Below are 20710 nucleotides of genomic sequence, written 5' to 3' on the forward strand. Positions count from 1 at the left end.
CTACTGTTATTGTACAGCCCAGAAGACAGTGGTGGTAGGGGTATGAGGCACAGCAAAATCTCTGTTTCTGGTAGGTGGCTGTGGGCTTCTCTGTCATTAGGCTGCAAAGGTTCTGCTCTTTGGTCTTACCCAGAGTTTCAGTCCCCAGGATGTTGGGCAGGAAGAAGTGAAATAGCAATGACCTAAGTTAACATCATGGGTACAAAGGAGTATATCCAGTCATGGAGAGGCACTTGAAAAGACACCTATTTTGAGTCTGGGCCCTATGTCGGAGAGGATCCTTTCAGCTACTGAAATTTTAAATTTTATCATAGTTTTGGGGAAAAGATCTATGTATTGCAGAAGGCAGAAGAACATAAAAACCAAATGATAACAGAAACAGCAATTGAGTTCAAGAAAAACATTATCCCATAACCATTAAAAAAACAAAACAAAGAAACAACTACAGTTTACTCTGAACAATACACAGACCCCATGCAAACTCAGAAATCTGTGGTTAACTTTTGACTCGCCAAAAACTTTACTTATAGCCTACTACTGACCAGAAGCCTTATCAATAACAAACCACTAACACATATTTTGTATGTTATATGTATTATATACAGTATTCTTACAAAAAGTAAGATAGAGAAAAGAAAATGGTTTTTCAAATTGTCACAACTATGGGATTTTTTTCCAATATATTTATTGAAAAATATCTGTGTATAAATTGACCCATGAATTCAAATCCAGGTTGTTCAAGAGCCAACTGTACTGACTTACTCTTATTTACTGTTTCAAGCAATATTGCAATCACTTATCTTATTTCCTCCTCTCCACAAACCTATGAGGAGGGTACTGTCATAATCCTGTTTTTCAAAACAGGAAACTGAGGCATGGGGAGATTAAGTATTTTGCCCAGGGTCAAATAGCTACTAATCCAGCTAGTAAATGGAAGAGTTGGGATTCAAAGACAGGCATTTTGGCTCTAGAACCAACATGCTTAACCATTATACCTCTAATATAACCACTATTTTGATGGGCTCATTATGCAAAATAAAGCCTCAATTTAAATAATTTGAAAAGACTCAGCACGTTAAGACACAGCACTTTAAGGCTCTACTTTGAATATACTTATAAAGAAAAGCTAAGCATAATAAAAAAGGATTTTCAATGAAAATAAAGCTATCATTTTGGAACTGATATTCAAGAAGAGCAACCAAGAAGATGTACATTGATCAGCCCACTGGTGAAAGGTTAAGACCCACTTCTTAATGAGTAAAAATTTAAAGTTGCAATTAGGAATCATTGTAAATCTTCACTGACTACATAAATAAGTATACTATCAATTTTATTGGTGGGCAAAGTAATTTGGATGGGGAAAGGAAGGAAGGGAAAAGATAGTTACAAAAAATATTTCACTGACTTGTTAAGTTCCACTTAAAACATTCTAGCCAGGTATTTAAGAACAAGAACCTGAACTGGGCAGACCTTATCTGATGGTTAGAACCAGAATTATAGCACCCAGTGTGGGCACAAATAGGCAAATCATACCCTTGCAAAATTGTAATTTGAAGGTAATCTTTCGGTCTATGGGTGCATCACATTATATAATAAGGTCCAAGAAGCAGATTGACTCATCTATCTAGATAGGTTGAAGTCCAAATCTTATAAAAGTTAATGAGGATCACTTTAAGAAAAGTCATTATTTTCTGATAAGGTTCTGCAGCATTTTAGGCATTTTTATCAGCAGGATAAGGGACAGAGACATCTCAATTTTGAAGAACGAGGGCTGAAAAAACAGGTTTAATCCTTAAATATCATAGGTTGAGGTCCAACCATCCAGAATGGCTAGGTGTAGAGGGTAATGGCATGAATTCCTCAGGTAGAATTGAGTTCTCCCTGGAGGTTTAGGTTTTCTAGTTCTAAGGAAACCACCACTTTAAGACTCTCACATTCTATTTTATTGGAATCAACTTTTATGAGGCTGAGATCAAACCTTTGACAATGGTTCCCCTGACTTAGATTTTTGTACATTTTCTGGGATTCACTTTTTTAGTTCAATTTCTAGATATTCCCTCAAAAATTTTAACATATATAGCTTTATTTAGCATATATTTTGATGTATTACTTTTATTTGTAGGGATAACAAGTTATTTTATGACTCTAGGTTTTGTATCTTCAACTGAAGTACAAATGTCTTTAGGTGATATGTGCTTCCAAAATAACTTTTTTGTATAGAGACAAAGTGGTAGTGCTTCTGTACTAGCTATATAGTTTAAATAAATATTTCTATGAGTAAAAATATACTTAAAATATGGAATTTATAAATATAAAAATGAAAAGATATCTTTATGTTTGTCAGTGACTTATGGGTTTAAATGCCATATTAATAAAAATGGGCACCCAAAGTAATATGTTATCAACTTAAATTTATAATAGAACTCAGAAATGTAACAGAACCAGAAAATAAAATAAAACACATCATTAAAAATATTGGAGTTTGTTTTTAAATTAGATATCATCCAATTATCTCCATAATGGGATAGTTATCTTCATCATCGTCAATAAATCTCAAATATGAAAATAAAACTTTTTTTTCATTTAGTTTGAATGAATAACGTTTGCTGACAACATAAATGAGGATAATTTAAATTGCTAAAGCTAAAAAAATCTCAATTTTGAATTAGGCTTGGGGTGGATTAATGATTGTGCATTGAGTCCCCTGTATAGAATTTTATTGTTAACTGTTAACAACCATTTGTTCAATAAATATGAGAGATGCCCTCTCAAAAAAAAAATCTCAATTTTGAATTTCTACACTAGTGTCCCCCAGTGGGAGATTTCAAAAAATAGAACTTTCAGAATACTTTTTAGTACCAAAAGAGAAGGGAATTCCCTTGTCTGTTTCCCAGGATCACATTCTTTAACAGCTTAGCAGATAGCAGAAAAAACATGTGATGCTTGTCCTGGGGATACCAATGGAAAAATAAAAAAGAGATTTCCTTTGCTTTTCTAATTTAATATGTTTGGATATTGATGGGTTAGACATATTTGTGTATTTTAGGTGACATTGTGTCTTTTGACCTTTAAAGATATAGATAAGATTAGGTCAAAGAAATGTTTTGAGGAAGGTATGATGATGCCCTTCTTAGAACTAGTTCATATTTCCACTGGTCCTCATGGTTTCATGCTCACCTTTGGTTCCTACTCCTTTCCTGTACAGAATTCTTGCACTTCAGTCTTTCTTTTTCAAAGATCCTTTACTTCTTCCCTGATAGTGACCATAGTGAGAAATCATCCCCTCTCAATTTTTTGTTAAACACTCATCCAAGGTCTTTTCAGGTATTAACAGATCTTATCTTACGGAAGGTTTTAATATTCTAGAAATGCAGACAAATCAAAATTAAATATTAGTCACTTATGTTCTTAATAGTCTGTCTACAACCTTGCAAGGTTGTTCAATCATCTTTCTTTACCCATGTCATCTTCCCCAGTATTTATACATATCATAAGCAGGTGTCAAATTAACAGCTTTTAGTCCTAAGAAACCTTTGGAAGTTAAACTTATCTCTTAAATTACTGCTCTGAGTGGTATAAATGACTTTCTCCCAAAACAGACTAAATAAATGTGTTCTAAAAAATGTGATATTTTGACATTACGATTCAGACTATACTCATCAATATATTAACCCAAAAGTTGATTGTTCGAGAATATCACGTGAACTATTCTAGAGTTTTAAATAATATTGAGCCATTAAAATGTAGTCCATCAGACATTGTGCAAGACATGCTGAAGTGACCTAATTTATATGTGTCCTAAGTAACATGTTGGCTAATAGTGTGAAAATACTTCTAAACAATATGAAAGTTCACTTTTCTGAGGAGCTTTAAAAATTCTCCTTATACTTGTTTTTTCACATGGATTTCTCCATAAATACAAATTTTAAACCACTTACCATATAATATGAATTAATGGTGTCTGAATCACTCACATGAACACATAAAGGAGGAAACAGTTGTCCCCCATGCATTCAATATCTAGAGAACTGTCTAGTTGGGATAGAAGATATAATTTTTCCCATTAAAAGTAAGGAAAAAATTATTATATAAAGAAAATTTAGAGTAAGAAGCACTAGAAATCTGTCTCCTCATCTAGGCAACTATTACATAGGTAGGATCTGTCTGATCCAACTTTTTTGGAAGGCTTGAAACTTCTAGAAGAAGTCTTGAATGGTAAATTGAAGTTGATTTTGGTCAAGTTCAGCTCTTAGCTCAGCAGTAACTACACATCCTCACCTTTCAGCCCAGTGGAAGGCAGCCATGCATGTATTCTTAGAACACCTTTCTTTGTAAAAGTCAGAGTGGGAAAATATTGGAGATATGTGTTCTAATAGCTGATTGCTGCTTCTGATAATAGAGATGCAGACACAGAGGCAAGCAGTCATTGTTGCACTTCTCTTCCATTGTTTCAAGTCCCTTCCACTCAAGATGAAGAGATTTACAGGGAAAGAGCTGGTACCCATACCCCTTGCCCTTTCATTTTTCTCTTCTTCCCCATTTGGGAGGAAAATATTAGAAACTAAGATATTAAAAAATAGCTGCCTATACAGGGAGATTAGACAGTTACCATGCATGCCCTGGGAAAGGTGCAAACTCAGGACAGGAAAAGGCCTGAAAATACCTTAAATTTACACTGCACATTGATTCTTGGCATGTAGAAAGCCATAACAATCAAATGAAAACAAAACAAAAGCAAAGAGCAACAAATCTCAAGGCAGGTGAGAATATGATTTCCAGAATTACCACATTGGTAGATTCAGATGTCAAGTTTTAAACCAAAAAATTACAAGGAATACAGAGAAACAGGAAAGTATGGTATCTTCAAAGGGAAAAATACATAAACCAAATAAACTGTCCTTGAGAAAGACCATAAGGCAGACCTACTAGACAATGACTTTACAGAATTGTAATAAAAGATGCATAAAAAACTAAAGACATAGAGAAAGTAAATAATTTATGAACAAAATGTAAATACCAATAAAGAGGCAGAAAATCTAAACATAAACCAAAAGGAAATTTTAAACTGTAAAGGCAATAACTGAAAGGAAAAATTTGGTAGAGAGAATAAAAGACAAATTTCAGCAAGCACTGGCAAATTTGAAGACGGATAATTGAAATTATCTAGTCTGAAGAACAGCAAGAAAAAAGACTTAAGAAAAGTGAATAAAGCATAAGGAGCCTGTAGGACACCATCAAGTGGCACACACATATACATTGTGAGAATCACAGGAGAGAGAGAAAGGGGCTAAGCGGTTTTATTAAGAAATAATAGTTGAAAACATCCCCAATTTGATGAAAGACATAAGCACAAACACCTGAGAAGAATAAACTTTGAGTATCATGAACTCAAAGAGACTCACACCAAGAACACATTATAATCAAACTGCTGATAGCCAAAAACAGAGAATGAATCTTAAAAACAGAGAGAAGTAAGTTATCACATATAAAGTAACCTCAATAAATTATCAGCAAATTTCTCATCAGAAACTTTGGAGGCCAGAAGACAGTAAACTGATATATTCAAAGTGCTAAAAGAAAAAAAACAAAAAACAAAAAAAACACCCAGAATCCTATATACAGCAAAACTGTCCTTCAAAGGTGAGGAAGTTGATATTCCCAAATAAATGAAACTGAGGGCGTGTGTTGCCAGTAGACCTGTCCTGAAAAATTGCTTACAGAAGTCCTGCAGTTGAAATGAAAGAAGAGTCGAGAGTAGCCTGAAACTATATTTTAAAAAAAGATCTCAGTAAATGAAATACACAGGCAATTATAAAAGCTACTATTAATGGTTGTCTATAATGTCCACTTTTTGTTTTCTACTTGATTTAAGAGACAAATGCTTTTTAAAAATTAAAAAAAGAAGGATACTGATTTAAAAATTGGTATTATTGTAACTTTGGCTTGCAACTCCACCTTTGTTTTTAACATTATTTAAGAAGTTAATACACTGGAAAGCCATTATTAATGTATGTTTTTGGACACAGTGTACAAAGATGTAATTCTGCGATATCAATAATTGAAAGGGGTGGTGACAGAACTATAAATGAATAGGTTTTCAGGGCATTGAGGTTAAGTTGGTACAAATTCAAATTAGAATGTTCTAACTTTAGGATGAATCCCCATGGTAACCACAAAGAAAAAAGTTACAGAATATACACGAAAAGAAAGGAGAAGGGAATTAAAATATTTCACTACCAAAAATAAATATAAGAGATAATGGTGCAGGAAATGAGAGACCATAAAGCTATAAGGCATATAGCAAACAAATAGAAAAATGACAGAAGGCTCTCCTTATCAGTAATATAGTATTTAAATGTAAGTAGATTAAGTTATACATGCTTAACATTAAAACAAAACAAAATAAGAAATATCTCAAATCCACAACCTAACTGTACAACTTAAGGAACTAGAAAAAGAAGAAAAACCTAAAGCAAACCTAGCAGAGAGAAGAAAGTAATAAATTAGAGCAGAGATTATTGAAATAAATAGAAAAATAATAGAGGAAAATAATAATATAGTTCATCCTTTGAATAGATCAATAAAATTGGCAAATTAGAAAAACTGACTAAGCAGAAGAGTGGAAATTCAAATTTCTAAAATCAGAAATGAAAATAGAGACATTAGTATTGATTCTATAGGAATAAAAATAATTGTAAAAGACTACTATGAACAATTATATGACAACAAATTGGATAACTTGAAGTAGACAAATTCCTAGGAACATAAAACCTACAAAGATTGGATCATAAAGAAATAGAAAATCTTGCTAGATCTATAACTATTTAAGAAATGAATCAGTTTTCAAAAAAATCCTCACAGACAATGCCCTGGACCTGATGGTTTCACTGGTGGATTCTACCAAAAATGTAAAGAACTAACACTAATCATTCTTAAACTTTCCCAAAAAGTTGAAGAGGAAGAAACATTTCTCACTTAATTGTTTGAAGCCACATTGCCATGATAACATAGCCAAAGACACAACCTGAAAACTCCGGAGCAATATCCCTTATGAACACTGATGTAAAATTCTTCAACAAAATACTAGCAAACTAAATTCAAAGTCATATTAAAAAGATTGTATAACCAGGAAAGTGGGTTTTATTCCTGAAATGCAAAAATGGTTCAATATATGAAATTAGATCAATGTAATACACCACTTAAAACAGAATGAAATAAGTGAACCCACATGATAATCTCAATTGCTGCACATAAAACATTTGACAAAATTCAACAGCCTTACATAATAAAAACACTCAAACTAGGATTAAAAGGAAATATTCTTAACATAATAAAATTCATTTTGAAAGACCCACAGTAAGCATCAAACTCAGTGGTGCAAGACTGAAAGTTTTTCTCTAAAATAATGAACAAGTCAAGGGTATCTGCTTTTGCAACTTTTATGCAACATAGTACAGGAAATTTTAGGTATAACAGATTAGGTAAAAAAAAAAAAAAGAAATAAAAGACATCCTACTTGGAAAATGGAAAGAAAAAAATTATCACTATTCACATATGTATGATCTTATATGTAGAAAACCCAAAAGAGTCCACAGAAAGCTGTTAGAACCAATAAACAATTCAACAGAGTAGCAGGATACAATGTCAACACAAAAATCAGTTGCATTTCTATATACTAACAATAATACAAAAAGGAAATTAAGAAAATAACTCCATTTACAGTAGTTTCAAAATGAATAAAATACTCAGGAATTAATCAAGGAGGTGAAAAATATGCATAATGAAAACTACAAAGTATTCTGAAAGAAATTAAGGAGAGCAAAGACATCGCATGTTCAGGGATTTGGAGACTTAATATTGGTACAATATCCATATTGCTGAAAGCAATCTACAGATTCAATGAATTCCTATAAAAATCCCATGATGTTTTTTACAGAAATATAATAATCAATCGTAAAATTCTTATGGAATCTCAAGGAACCCAAGATAGCCAAAACAACCTTGAAAAAGGACAAAGTTGGAGACCTCTGGATTTCAAAACTTACTACAAGTTGCAGTAATCAAGCTGTGGCAATGGCATAAGGACAGATATACAGATCAATGGAATAGAATACAGAGCCAAAAAATTATTTCATATATGGTCAAATAATTTTTAACAAGGGTGCCAAGACTATTAGATAGGAAAAGGACAGTCTTTTTAACAAATGGTGTCTGAAAAATTGTATATCTACATACAAAAGATTCCAGCAATTTCACTTCTGAGTATAAACCCAAAAGAATTGAAAGCAGGGTCTCAAAGAGATATTTGTACACCCATATTAACAGCAGCATTATTCACAGTAACTAAAATGTGGAAACAATCCAAATGTCCTTTGAAAGATGAATGGATAAGCAAAATATGGTATATGTATACAATGGAATATTATTCAGCCTTAAAAAATGAAGGAAATTCTGATGTATGCTGCAACATGGAATAAGGAATACGGGTATTATGCTAAGTGAAATAAACCAATCACAAAAAGACAAATTCTATATGATTCCAATTATGTGAGATACCTAGAATAGTCAAAAATCATAGAGACACAAAGTAGAATGTGGTTTCCAGGAGTTGGGGGTCGGTGGGGAGAGGAACAGGGAGTTACTGTTTATTCAGTATTGAGTTTTAGTTTTGCAATGTGAAAAAAGTTCTGCAGATGGATGGTGGTGATTGTGGCACAAAAGTATTTAATAGTACTTAATATCACCAAACTGGATACTTAAAAATGATTAAAGTGGTAAATTTTATGACCTACTTATTTTATCACAATAAATATTGAAAAAAAATGCTAAAGGACTGGTTGAGAAATGGACAGGCATTCGGAATGAGATAATATTGACTGTGGATCCATGTTCTGTATATGTTTTAGAAATATTAGAATTTATTCTGCTTTCTCAATACCCCCCTCCCAGTGTTATATTTTCATAAGATTATAGTTTCATAAATTTATATTTTTTGATTTTTCAAAGATATATAAAGAAATATATAACTTTTAAAATTTTTGTTTCACTTATGATTTAAAGCAAAACTACAAATATTTCATATTTAAAAATTATAAAAGTTATTAGAAATTGATTCATGCTTTTAAGAATTTTTGGTTAGTATATTGTTCTAATTTTTCATTTATGTAATTGGCTTATGTTCTACATTTTAAATGATTAAATAATAGGTCAATTCTGCTACCATATTAAAAGTGCAGTTTTATCAGATTACACATCATATTCACATGTGATCATAGAATATGAAAACCTTGGGCCATTTTCAAACAATGGCCAGGTAAAATTCAATAAGAAATGTGAAATATCATCTCTTTTTGACAAAAGAAGTGAAAAATGAATTGATATGCCAATTTCATAATGTATATGATTGATTTTTTTTAAATGATGGTCTTCAATATTTTCATAAACACTTTATCAATTAATTGGTTGAATCAACAGAAGAAAAACAAAAACATGATTGTTCCATAAACTGATACTACCTCACACAGCTGTCATATGAATGCCAATAAAAAGTACTAAAGTTAAATAACAGAAACAGCATGAATAACATAGAAATCCAAAAAAAGTTTTGTTAACTAGGTTATATGGAATACCTAGAACAACTTTATTAATAATGCCATTGCTATTTATTCATAATTACAAAATGATTTTTTAATTTTTTCAGTAAAAAGGAGATTAGGGATTATTTACTATGGGGATTAACTATTTAGTTCATTCATATTATAGAATGACCCCAAGACATGATGCTTTATTTTTATTTTTATTTTTTATTAAGGTATCATTTATATACACTCTTATGAAAGTTTCACATGAAAAACATTGTGATTACTACATTCACCCATACTAGACATGATGTTTTATTTTAAGTTGAATTTTATTGATTCAGACATTCTGTAATTTCTAAACAGGGCTAGCAGCATTTTAAAATAATAATAATGTCAAAATATTAATATAAATTTAGTAAGGATTTTTCCATTTTGCCTATATAAATTACATGTTAAGATTTATTCATTGACTTTAGTCATGATTGAATAATGATTAAATATGCTGTGTCAGAAAGCTAAATAATATTGTAAGTCAAATTCTGACCTATATCATTATTGTAACATTTATTTGTGCTCAGCAATTCAGTGGAATGCTGTCAGGTTAATTGTCCTAATTTTATCTGAAGCTTCATATTGACAGGTATACCTGTTTTCTGTTAACTGTACATCCCAGGGCCATTTGCACCCTTAACTATTGTTATTTGTGACTGTTAAATTTATAAATCATCATATGAAGCTAGTATCAGGTAGTTTTCACTTAGATTTCTCATCACTTGTCCTTATAAGCATATCTTCAAGTAATCTTTTCAATCTAATACAAAGGAAGGATATTGTAGGTCTGTGGTTTTGATGGATTATGTTGTGCTGTACGATTCACTGCATTATACTGTCCTTCAGCTCTTTCCTACATTATTAGCTCAACCCTCAATTAGTGTTCTGGTTTTGATCCTTAAGTATTAAGTCTAATTAAGTTAAGGAATATACCTAGTTTGGATATGATGCATTTTGTTTTTATTCAACATCCAACAATGTAATGGACGCATAGATTATTTTTGACTTTTCATCTTTCTTTTCCAAACCGTTTCTATCCGATTTCTGAATATTTTTGGCATTTTTCCTGGTGTGTAGTATGACTTCATCTGGTATCAAGAAAATATTCTGCTAAGTGATATTTTACCACCTTATCATTTTGAATTAGGTAATGATACTTCTCTCTATTTATTAAATAGTCACCTGGGAATAGAGCTTGTGTGCACTACCTTGGGGTGGTTTTCTTTGTTATCCTACTCGTTAAGTGATAACTAAGCCATAACAAAGCTCATCAGGATATAGAAAAAACATGGCATCAATATGTCAAATACTTCCAGGCTTAAGTCCTGGTGCTAGAGATCATAAGATGCCATAGTCTCACAAGGAGAAAAGGGCGGAGGAGCCCGAAGGGCAAAGGGGAAAGACTGTAGTGGCCTGTTGATTTCTGTCTCTTCTGATAGGGTTTCTTCTCTCCATTCTATACCTCCACTTTCTCTGAGCACAGACTGCAATACAAGGTTAAAATCAGGAAAACATAGTAAAAATCTTTCATTCTTATCCCAAAAGTTCATTATCATGAAACAACAATGATTCTGGCCCTAGTAACGTTTTACATTTATTTTGAAAAATGTTATAGGAAAGCAATTCGACATAGTAGAAAAACCAGTAGGCACTGGCGTGTGTCAGACTCAATCCTGGGCATTTGTGCTATCTTAGAAGATACTATTTATTTACTTGACTTTAAATAAAATCCTAAGGTTGGTAACTTCAGTTCATAACGGTAGCTTGAAATTCTCCTTCAGAATTCGGACATACAGAGCTACTTTCCTACCTGAATCTTCATTTGGTTATCCTAAGATCTCAACATCACCAAGTATAAACATGAACGGCTGATTTCTCTCCTGAATCCGTCTCTACATTTCTCCAGTCTTCTTCACTTCAGTAATGGCACCAGCACATCGTTTAGACACTGGGACAAGACAGAATCCTGGGGGCGAGTTACTCTCTTCCATTCTTTGTTCTTTTATTTCGTGGCATTCAGAATTCGCTACAATTATTTTTGTATTTACTTGCATTGTGTCTGCCTGCCACATTAAACCACAAGCTATAAGCTTTATAAAGGACATGTTTGTTTTATTCGTCACTGAATCCCTACTGTCTGGTACAGTGGCCATCACAAACAGATGCTGTGAAAATAAATATGTATTGACTAAAAGTATGGTCTGTATTCTAGTCCTGGTAGTTAAAATGCATAAATTTTCCCTTTAGCAAATGGATTCCAAAGCAAGGCTTTCTGAGTTATGAAAAAAAAAAACAAAAAACAAAGGTCTCCCTTTAGCAATATGATAAGCATGCAGCCTAGGTGATCTACATATGCATCTGAAATCCAGTATTGTGACTCTGTAAAAGTCAAAAACATTCTGGGTCATTCTTCACATATAAAATGAGAATATTTATTTGATTAGCAAACTCTGGATTGTTATAAAGATCTGAAGTTATAATGTATATAGATGTATTTTTTATTAGTGAAATATCCACAAATTTCCAGAATTTTGCTCTGGGGCTGTGAGACATCAATTTGAAAATGTGTAGGTTTATTGTCAGTACTTTTATTATATCTTATTTTCCTGCCTCCAATCTACCTACAGTTTCACACATCAGATATCCAAAGCTTCATGTAACAGTTTGTAAATTAAGAAGAGTACAGTATCTCTGAATGAGGGAGGTGATCAAGTAAATAATAATCTGTAAATTTTATTCCTATGCAGATTAGTGTATATTCTTTGTGACAATTGATGAGCCAGGTGGATGGATTTGCCTGAGCAGTTTCAGAGATCCATGTCATTACTTTTATTTTTAAACAAGTCTGAAGTGAATTTTCATATCTTTTCCCCATCTAGTGGTGACCAGTAGAAAAACAGAAAGCCCCACGAAGGTCAGTCATCTAGTCATGCCTGTGGGTTATATAATAATGCATTGCTTTGGAATATGGTAGCAACTGTCTTAAATATCTTGCCTTTCCAAGTTGTGTTTACTGTTTGCTGGATGTAAAATCTGAGTATTATATAAAGAGTAATTCTCTTTAGAAATCTCTATATAATGCCAACCAGTTTTGTTGATGCAATGGTGTGCTTGAAAGGCACATTTCCTTATTCACCTCAGTAGTGTTTGAGAACTTCATCATTTCAAATGAAAACATAAAGCCAAATGGTAAGATTCCTTGTGCACACCTGACGCTCAGTGATGAGCATACGTCTCCAGTACAGGAGACACTTGCACTTTCACAGCTTTACTCTCCCCCTTGGCTTATTTTTTTGTCTTCAAAGTAAGTGTCTGAGGTCATGAAATGGAGAACAATATAATACCCTGCTTTATATAGAATAAGAGAGCCACTATTTACTGAGTATCTCCTGCTGACCAGCAACCTTCTACACATAATGCACAGGTAGGTATTATGACTGCAATTCCAGAGACGATGAAATGGATTCAGAAAAGTTAAGTCATGACCCAAGGTTACACAGCAAATAAATCACACAAACCTATATTACTGCCAGAGGACTTTTGCTTAACTGAACCACTGTCTAAAAGCTTGGCAGTAGAGCTCTGAGCTGTATCAAATTAACATTCTCTCTCTTCTAGTCTGTATCTCATTCTCTGTCTCTGTCTTTCTCTTACAAACACACACACGCACAAGCACACACATGGACACCCATGAAAGATCTTATTTTGGGTTGAATGTTAATAAATTTTAATTAAAGATCTTAACATTTTAATGACATTAATTCTTCACATATTTGACTGGCTTAGCAGCTGTAGTAGAGGCTGGTGGGGCTTCAGCCAGGTCCCCATTCTCTAGACAGTACAGAATCCATCCCCCTCTGCTGAGAATACTGGTTGTTAACTGTTCATAGGAAAAAATTACCCTTTGCTAGAAGTCATCTTACCTGGAAATGTTTGAGAAATTTCACTTTCTACCCCCATGTGCACCCCTGCAGCCAATAACTGACTAATGTAGGAGTACAAAGCTTGGCTCCTTTTCTCTCAAGGTAGGGCAACACTACAGTGTTAATCACTTTCTAGAGCTCCCTACGGGTCAGGCTGATGCTAGACTTGAGCTGAAACCTCAGGCTAGTGCTTGGCTTCTGTACCTACTTCTGTACCATTGGCTTCCCTATCCTGCTTCCCTCATTACATCACAAATTTCTCCTCAGGGCACTCCCTTGCATAAGAATCCTTGCCTCAAGGTGCCAAGCTCTTCTAGAGAAAGTTGATGTAAAACAGAAGCTTATTGCAGTTTCATCATTTACTTTTAACAGTGCATTACAACAACAGAGCAACAATCTTATGTAGGTATAATTTGGCGGAGTACTTAGCTTACCCATGGGTTCTTTTTAGAGAGAACAAATACTACATGAAAAAAAAACCTTAAATCATCCTAAATGACACAAAATATTATAATTGTTTCTTTGGAAAAGAAAAAAATATATATAAAGATATAAATATATTAAATAAATATATAACATTTTGAATTGTACAATGCCACTAAATAAAATTAAAAGATCAAGCTATCATACATGACAAAGAAAAAATAAAACAGGGTTTGGTAGAATATAATACAAAAATATGGCTAAATGCAGGTACATAAACTATGCAAGCAAAATATTATTTTCTCCTTGATTTTTGCCCATGAGGATGGCAGGCCCAAACTTTAATAGAAGAAACAGATCTCTATTTATCCTTAAAAAATAGAAAATAGAGTTCTCTGCCAGGTTGTAAAGTTCAGTAGCAAACAACATTATTTTTATTAATTATTTCACATAGGCATTATTTTCTTAAAGCATTATGAAAAAGAAACATTCAAGAAAGTAAGCTGTGAAGGAGAAAATGACTCCATTCTACATCAGTCATTTACTAGCCTTCCCTAATATTTTGTGAATTTGTCACCAACACGAACACCGTCAATGGGAAGGTAGACTTGCTTGGTTTCTTGGAGCCTCTATTTCTTGTCCAGGTTTTCATAAATGCCGGCTTAGAAAGGAACAGACTTCCATGCCTTCAAGAGACTCAACCTCTGTGGATGAATCCTTCACCTTAGTTTCTCTTAGAGTGGTATTTGTTTCTTCCTCACCAATTTATTCTTTTACTAGAGTCCTGTTTTCTTCAAGTCAAATCCAAGTATTCATTTAGGCTACCTGAATAAGAACTTATTGGAATTAAAGCTCTGCATATTAAAAGGACTCTGCAAATTAAAAGCACTTTAAGACCTTAAATTTATACCATGTTGAATGCCAATTCTATCTCAATAATGCTGGTTGGGAGTTACTTTAAGCAATGGTCTTCAAAATCCGTACACATGTAACCTTGGGAGTCAGAAAGTATTTCCTATGGGTACATGGGCACATAGCTCTGTGATGATAAATTTCTAGAACTTTAACTTCTACACAAACTCCTTAAACTTGTTCACACCATTCTGCTTCACGGCATCCCAGCTTTTCCTTTACAACTTCCCTTTTTGCAATGATCTTTTTCCTACTTTGCTTAAGAGAACTATATTACTTCTCTGTCAACTGTACCAAACCAAGGGACAGTTAGAAAATGCCTGGGTGCTGATGGAAGGGTCTTACTGGGGATGCAGAAAGGGCTTTGGTGAGAGATTGAAGTTGGCTATGCCTTTTTTTCCATCAAACCAAAATTTCAGGGTAAGATCCCATGCTTATGGTAGACAATTTCTTTCCTACCTATTATCTCTCTATTTATTTATCATCTATCATCCATCATTCTGTTTTACTGCTTTATAATCCTATTGAGATTTCAGAAGAGATAGCCATTTCAAGATATGTCAACATTTTTATTTGAATTGATAATGAAGTAAGCCTGATTCGGTTGATTAGTTTGATATTAAGGACTGGCTTTTTACCATTTACCATATATTGAGTAATTTAAATCTGTAGCTACAGGATTTTGGAAAAAAATATATGTATAGCACAAATACAATATACAACATGCTGGTTATAACATACTTTGTAATTACTTTTATGAAACAGTTTTAGATATTAACTTTGGGGGAGAATGTATATTATTTTTCAAAAGTTTGAGGCGTATATGAGGGTAAAAAAATGATGCACACTGCTCTAAAAATTTCAAACCATTTCTCCTAGATAAAGTCTAAAGGAAAAAAAGCAATCTAGCAAGTGAAGAAGAGAGGAAGTCTGCAAAGGTCCCACTCATATTCCTTTCTAATCTTTGTTATCCACCTAGGAGGCCAAGAGGAATGCTAGAGAGTTTCTAGATTGAGACAGACACATAGGAAAGACCTGGAGAAAATTCCAGTGAACCTGTAGTATGAATACTTATTGACTGGTATCTGGCTGCATATATCTGTTAGGCAGAAAGGCAGATATGAGCAGCTGGGGAAGGGGAAGATAAGGTTCAAGAAAAAAACTGCCCAAACTCTGCCCAGGAAGAAGGTCCTCCATGAAAACAACAAACAACAAAGGCATTGCAGGGAGATAACTTCTTTGCCTATTGGAAACAGGCCAAATTCGTCCCACCAGACCCCAATGTGGGCTCAGTCCAACAAAACTAAGACCTGCCCACACCACAGCTCATCATGGGAAAGAACATGTGCCCTGAGAGGGATAGCTATATGGATGAGACCTGTCCATCAAATGACCCCACCTTGTCAATCAAAGAGGAGCCTCCTAGCCAGATGTAATATAAAGGCCTCTCTCCTAACAGATCAATGCCTTTGTCTACCTTGACTTAGGCCCATTCCTCCTTTGGGATGTATTGAATTAAAACTTTTTGCCCTGCTTTGCTATTGTGTCTCTGCCTTTCAATTCTTTGTTCAGGCACAAGAACTGAGGAGAACAAACTCAACTTGGCCGGCAACATATCTACATGCATGAATCAAGGTAGAAAAATATAATGGAAAACAGGGAAATAAAAGATAACTTCAAGATAGGATGATCATTTTGAAGACTGGTCCACTCAATTAAAATTCCTAATCATTCTATTTATTTCCAACTATAAAATCCAAATTTGTGAATATTCTAAGTGGTATTAACTAATTTTTAAAGGGGATTGTTGGTAGTTTTGATAATTCAAAGGATAAACTATGTTACCTTAGGTTTTGATAGAGAAGCACACAGACACTTCAAGTAGTTATATAAATTAACATGGAAAGGGGTTAACTATATAATTAAGTTGATTTTTGATAAGAAAGTCTTAAAAACCTCTTTCTTCCTTGGAGTACTTTCAATCACTCTATCAAAATATCATGGAAATAAATGTAAAAAAGGTGTTTATGCATTTAATACATAAAAATCATATTTAGCATTTGTTATTTTTGTGCAAGTCTTCTAGGATCACATTTCACAGCAGTCTTAAAAAATTCTCCAATTCAAGCCCACATATTAAAATGTGCAAAATATACAGGTAGAGTATAGGATTTTATCTAAAGACGAGGAATGCTGTTTACATGACTGGCATTTAAAACGGTTATCAAAAATTTTTAAACAACATTACTTGTAGCATGAAAATCATGAATGTCCTATAAAAGACAATGATAACCTTAGCCGACATGAAAAATAAGATACATTCAGTATTTAATGGCTTTTGTGATTTTTTCATAAAACGTGAACTGCATGTTTTATAAAAATCCCTTTTAGTCTTCTGTTCCAAAAGCCAGCTCTTCCATTATTATTCCACATCAGTTCTGTTTGCTGATTTGATGAGTAAAGGCCTGGTGGCCAAATGCAAATTCTGCTTTCTAATGTTAATCTAACAAGCAGAATAGGACTGCGTCTGTCACATGCCAGCTAAAAGCTTGAAGTTTCAGAGTCATTGTGAGAAGTGCTGCACAGATCTAAGCAATACAAGGTAATTATATGAATTTACTTGTTAGATTTGAAAGTGAAAATTCATATGACTAAAAGAGAAAAAGCCATGATTTTTGTGTAAAGATTTGAGCTCTTTCCTGGTCACGATGTTGGTAAGTGTAGACTACTACTCATTTTTCCTAAATAACATAGACACTTTCAAAACTTGCTATAAATGAAATAGAGAGAGAGGGGAGGAATCAATGAGTGATTATCATGAAATTAGTTGATGACTTATATGACTAAAAGACAAGTTACAAGGATAGATGTATTATTTAAGAAGTGTAGGATTAATTGTGTTAACAGATTTTTCACATTTGAGCTGTGTTGACTAATAGGAGTTCAATATTTCAAAAATTAGTATTCAAGACCATAGCAGAAAAATATAAGGCTAAGGAGAGACTTAGAATTAGAGCTATCTTGCGTTTGAAGACTGAGTAATTACATTTGTAAAGAAAGCATCCTTATGAATATGAAAAAGTATTCTACGTGGATTAGGTACTGAAGAATGTTCAGTTTTTGAAATAAAGAAATCCAGATATCTAGTTTAATAAGCACCTTTCATTCTAAAATACGGAACTTCAGATGTTTTAATTTATTATTTGAAGAATCAGAGATAATTAAAGTAACTCCATCTATACTTTATTTTCAGATGTTACATTATGGTTGTGCCTAAACAAAGACTAATTTCAGGGACACATGCTTGGTACACAGTACATGACTTACAAACATGTGTCATACACAATGTCTTTGAAAGACTGGGACAAGAATAAGTCTCCATATAGATCCTCATTATACTTTCAAATATACTCAATGGCATATCTAATCAATGATTCATGGACAGTGTCTCCAATTGCAGACTTTCATTCTACAGCCTTAGTCAACTAATTTCACATGGTCAAGTCAGAGATTGAGCTGTGAGAAGCAGATACTCAGGGAGAGGTGGAGACATGAAAGAAGGGGGTGATCTGGTAGAGGTGGTGAGCAGACAATGTGCACTACTCATTTCCTCATGACTTGGGCTTCTTATGGTTCTGGACAGAGTTGCTGGAATGAGCCACACCTTTCAAATTCATATATTTTAAAGATCTCTCCAATTTGAAAGTCTCTTAGAGAAAAATGCACTTTAGTAATAAAAGAGAGTGGGTCCGGGGATAGAGGAAATAGCTCAGAGTATGACTTTGCACTTTGCACAAAAGTTTAGAAATTGTATCAGTCTCCTCATTTTTATTTTTCTCCTTATATTTTTTTCTCTGTCCAGCAAGAAAATGGGGAAGCCAAAAGATATGGAATCATGAGTAATCTCAAAGAACTAGTCAGCTAAGATTTGGTTAGGCAGATTTGTTTTAACCTAAGGTTCTTCTCATTAATTTTTATGGTAGACGTTGTTTACATGACAATTCCTAACCCTCTTCCTTGCAGCCTTCTGCTATAGAGATGCAAGAATCTCTTTCTTAGTTTCTCTTGGAGCTAGGGGAGGTATATAATTCCTATCTGGCCAAGGAGATATTACTTAAATTGTCGATAAATTCAGGAAAAGTTCTTGCTTCCTTTTAAAAGTGAGAAATAATTGTTGAGTGAATGATGGGTGGATGGAGAAGTGCTTTGGATTCATAATCAGAACAAATGGTAAAATTGGGTTGCCAAGATTCTATTTCACCATTGTGGAGTGATCTGTAACACCAACATGCCAGTGTGAAATACTGATGGATAAGTTGCAACATAGTACCTCTCACCTGCTAAGCAGTGTAGTCAAGACCAAGGAATAACAGAGTGGTAATTAAAACAACAGAAAATTCTTACTGATTAAAACAGAAATATACTGGAACTTTGTGTATCTGTGGGGGTGTATCCATACATGCATTCTTATTTAAGGTATAACTACTTTGTGCCTATATAGTGTCCCATCATAGTAAATTTTGAGAAACATCAAGAATAAACTTTGAAAAGCTTGCACTTGTCTCTTCTATTGAACCTATTTGCTTATTGTATACATTTCTGAATAGAGCTCTTTCCCTTCCCATAAGGGCCAGCTCCATTTTGACAATTCTTAGTACACTAGGCCAATTTAGAATTCATTCCTTCCATCCTTCATTTCTTTTTCAGGTGGCACATATGTTCTGGAGCACTTATGTAATGTTATTGCAATGAGAGGAAGGGGAAACTGGTTCTTGGCCACTGTTACTCCTCCATGGTAAGATCTACTGATTGATCTGAAAATCATTTAATTCTCTGGCCATATAATTTGTGCCAGTCTAGTTAGTCATTTCCTCATCATCACCACTCCCTATTGGTCTCAATCCCTAGTAACTTCTGTACGCTGGCTTACAGTGTCTTTATTCCCAAGCCCATAGATTCTTTATTTAGCTTGGAGGAGAGAAACCCCCCAAATGATTAGATTCTCACAAGTCTTTCCTTCTTATACTTGAACCATGGATTTAAATTTGAAAGGTAAGATGTGTCACACTCTGGCTCCATTATGAGCCATGATGACTCCTTACGGCAGGTGAGAACTCAGGGAGCCCAATTCTATGGTAAAAGACAATGTGGTGGGGTGAGGGTGTCACGGAATTCTTTGATTAATACCTGATACTGTCATTCCACATATTTCCCAATAAAACCTGTTAAAAGAATTAATCCTTTAATCTTCAGCTCATATTTATTAACTTATTAATTCAATTTTCATTTTTTGAACATTGGCTTTTTTATTCCATGCCTCGTATAGTGCTAGGTATGTCTTAATATTTGAATAGGATGTTGAAGAAAATAGACAAGGACTCTCCCTTAATAGAACTTATAATATAGTTGGGGAGAAAGATGATAAATTAAGTAAATAGAAATAGAAAATAATTACAGGATGAAATCGATATGAAGGAATAAATAGGCTGAAAGGATAAATGGATGATCGTGTTGTCTATATATTTCGGGGCTACTCTAAATATAATGGTCAGGACCCTCTGCTCTCCATTTAACTCCACAGCTGTCCCATTCAGCTTTCTGCCTCTTAGTCCTGGACTACATAGGCACACTTGGTCAGGCCTCTGCTAACTTGGTGTTCCTCCATTCTGCAAGTTTTGCCTGCTCCGTGAAAACTCAAACTTCTCCAGTTCATGTACAGTCCCCCATTTTTTGAAATAAAATATGCACTCTCTATGTATCTGTTTAATATTTAAGGAAATACATCTTTGTAATGTCTCTAGTTCTGCTATCTTCCCATTT

General features: G+C 33.7%; 1 protein-coding gene and 1 long non-coding RNA gene across 5 annotated transcripts in view; one reads left to right on the forward strand and one right to left on the reverse strand.

The window, feature by feature from the left end:
* SPAG16 (sperm associated antigen 16) overlaps nucleotides 1–20710 on the reverse strand; it is a 981678-nt gene that overhangs the window by 195395 nt on the left and 765573 nt on the right. The gene's annotated exons all lie outside the window — the stretch shown is intronic.
* The window catches only part of LOC108397066 (uncharacterized), a 513643-nt gene continuing 510318 nt past the window's right edge, over nucleotides 17386–20710 (forward strand). For all 3 annotated transcript variants that reach the window (XR_012123547.1, XR_005053738.2, XR_012123548.1), the window contains exons 1-2: nucleotides 17386–17492; nucleotides 19598–19685. This is a non-coding gene — a long non-coding RNA (uncharacterized lncRNA). The remainder of the gene's footprint in view (nucleotides 17493–19597; nucleotides 19686–20710) is intronic.

Source organism: Manis javanica, chromosome 12 (assembly GCF_040802235.1).
Source record: "Manis javanica isolate MJ-LG chromosome 12, MJ_LKY, whole genome shotgun sequence".
Classification (NCBI taxonomy): Eukaryota; Metazoa; Chordata; class Mammalia; order Pholidota; family Manidae; genus Manis; species Manis javanica.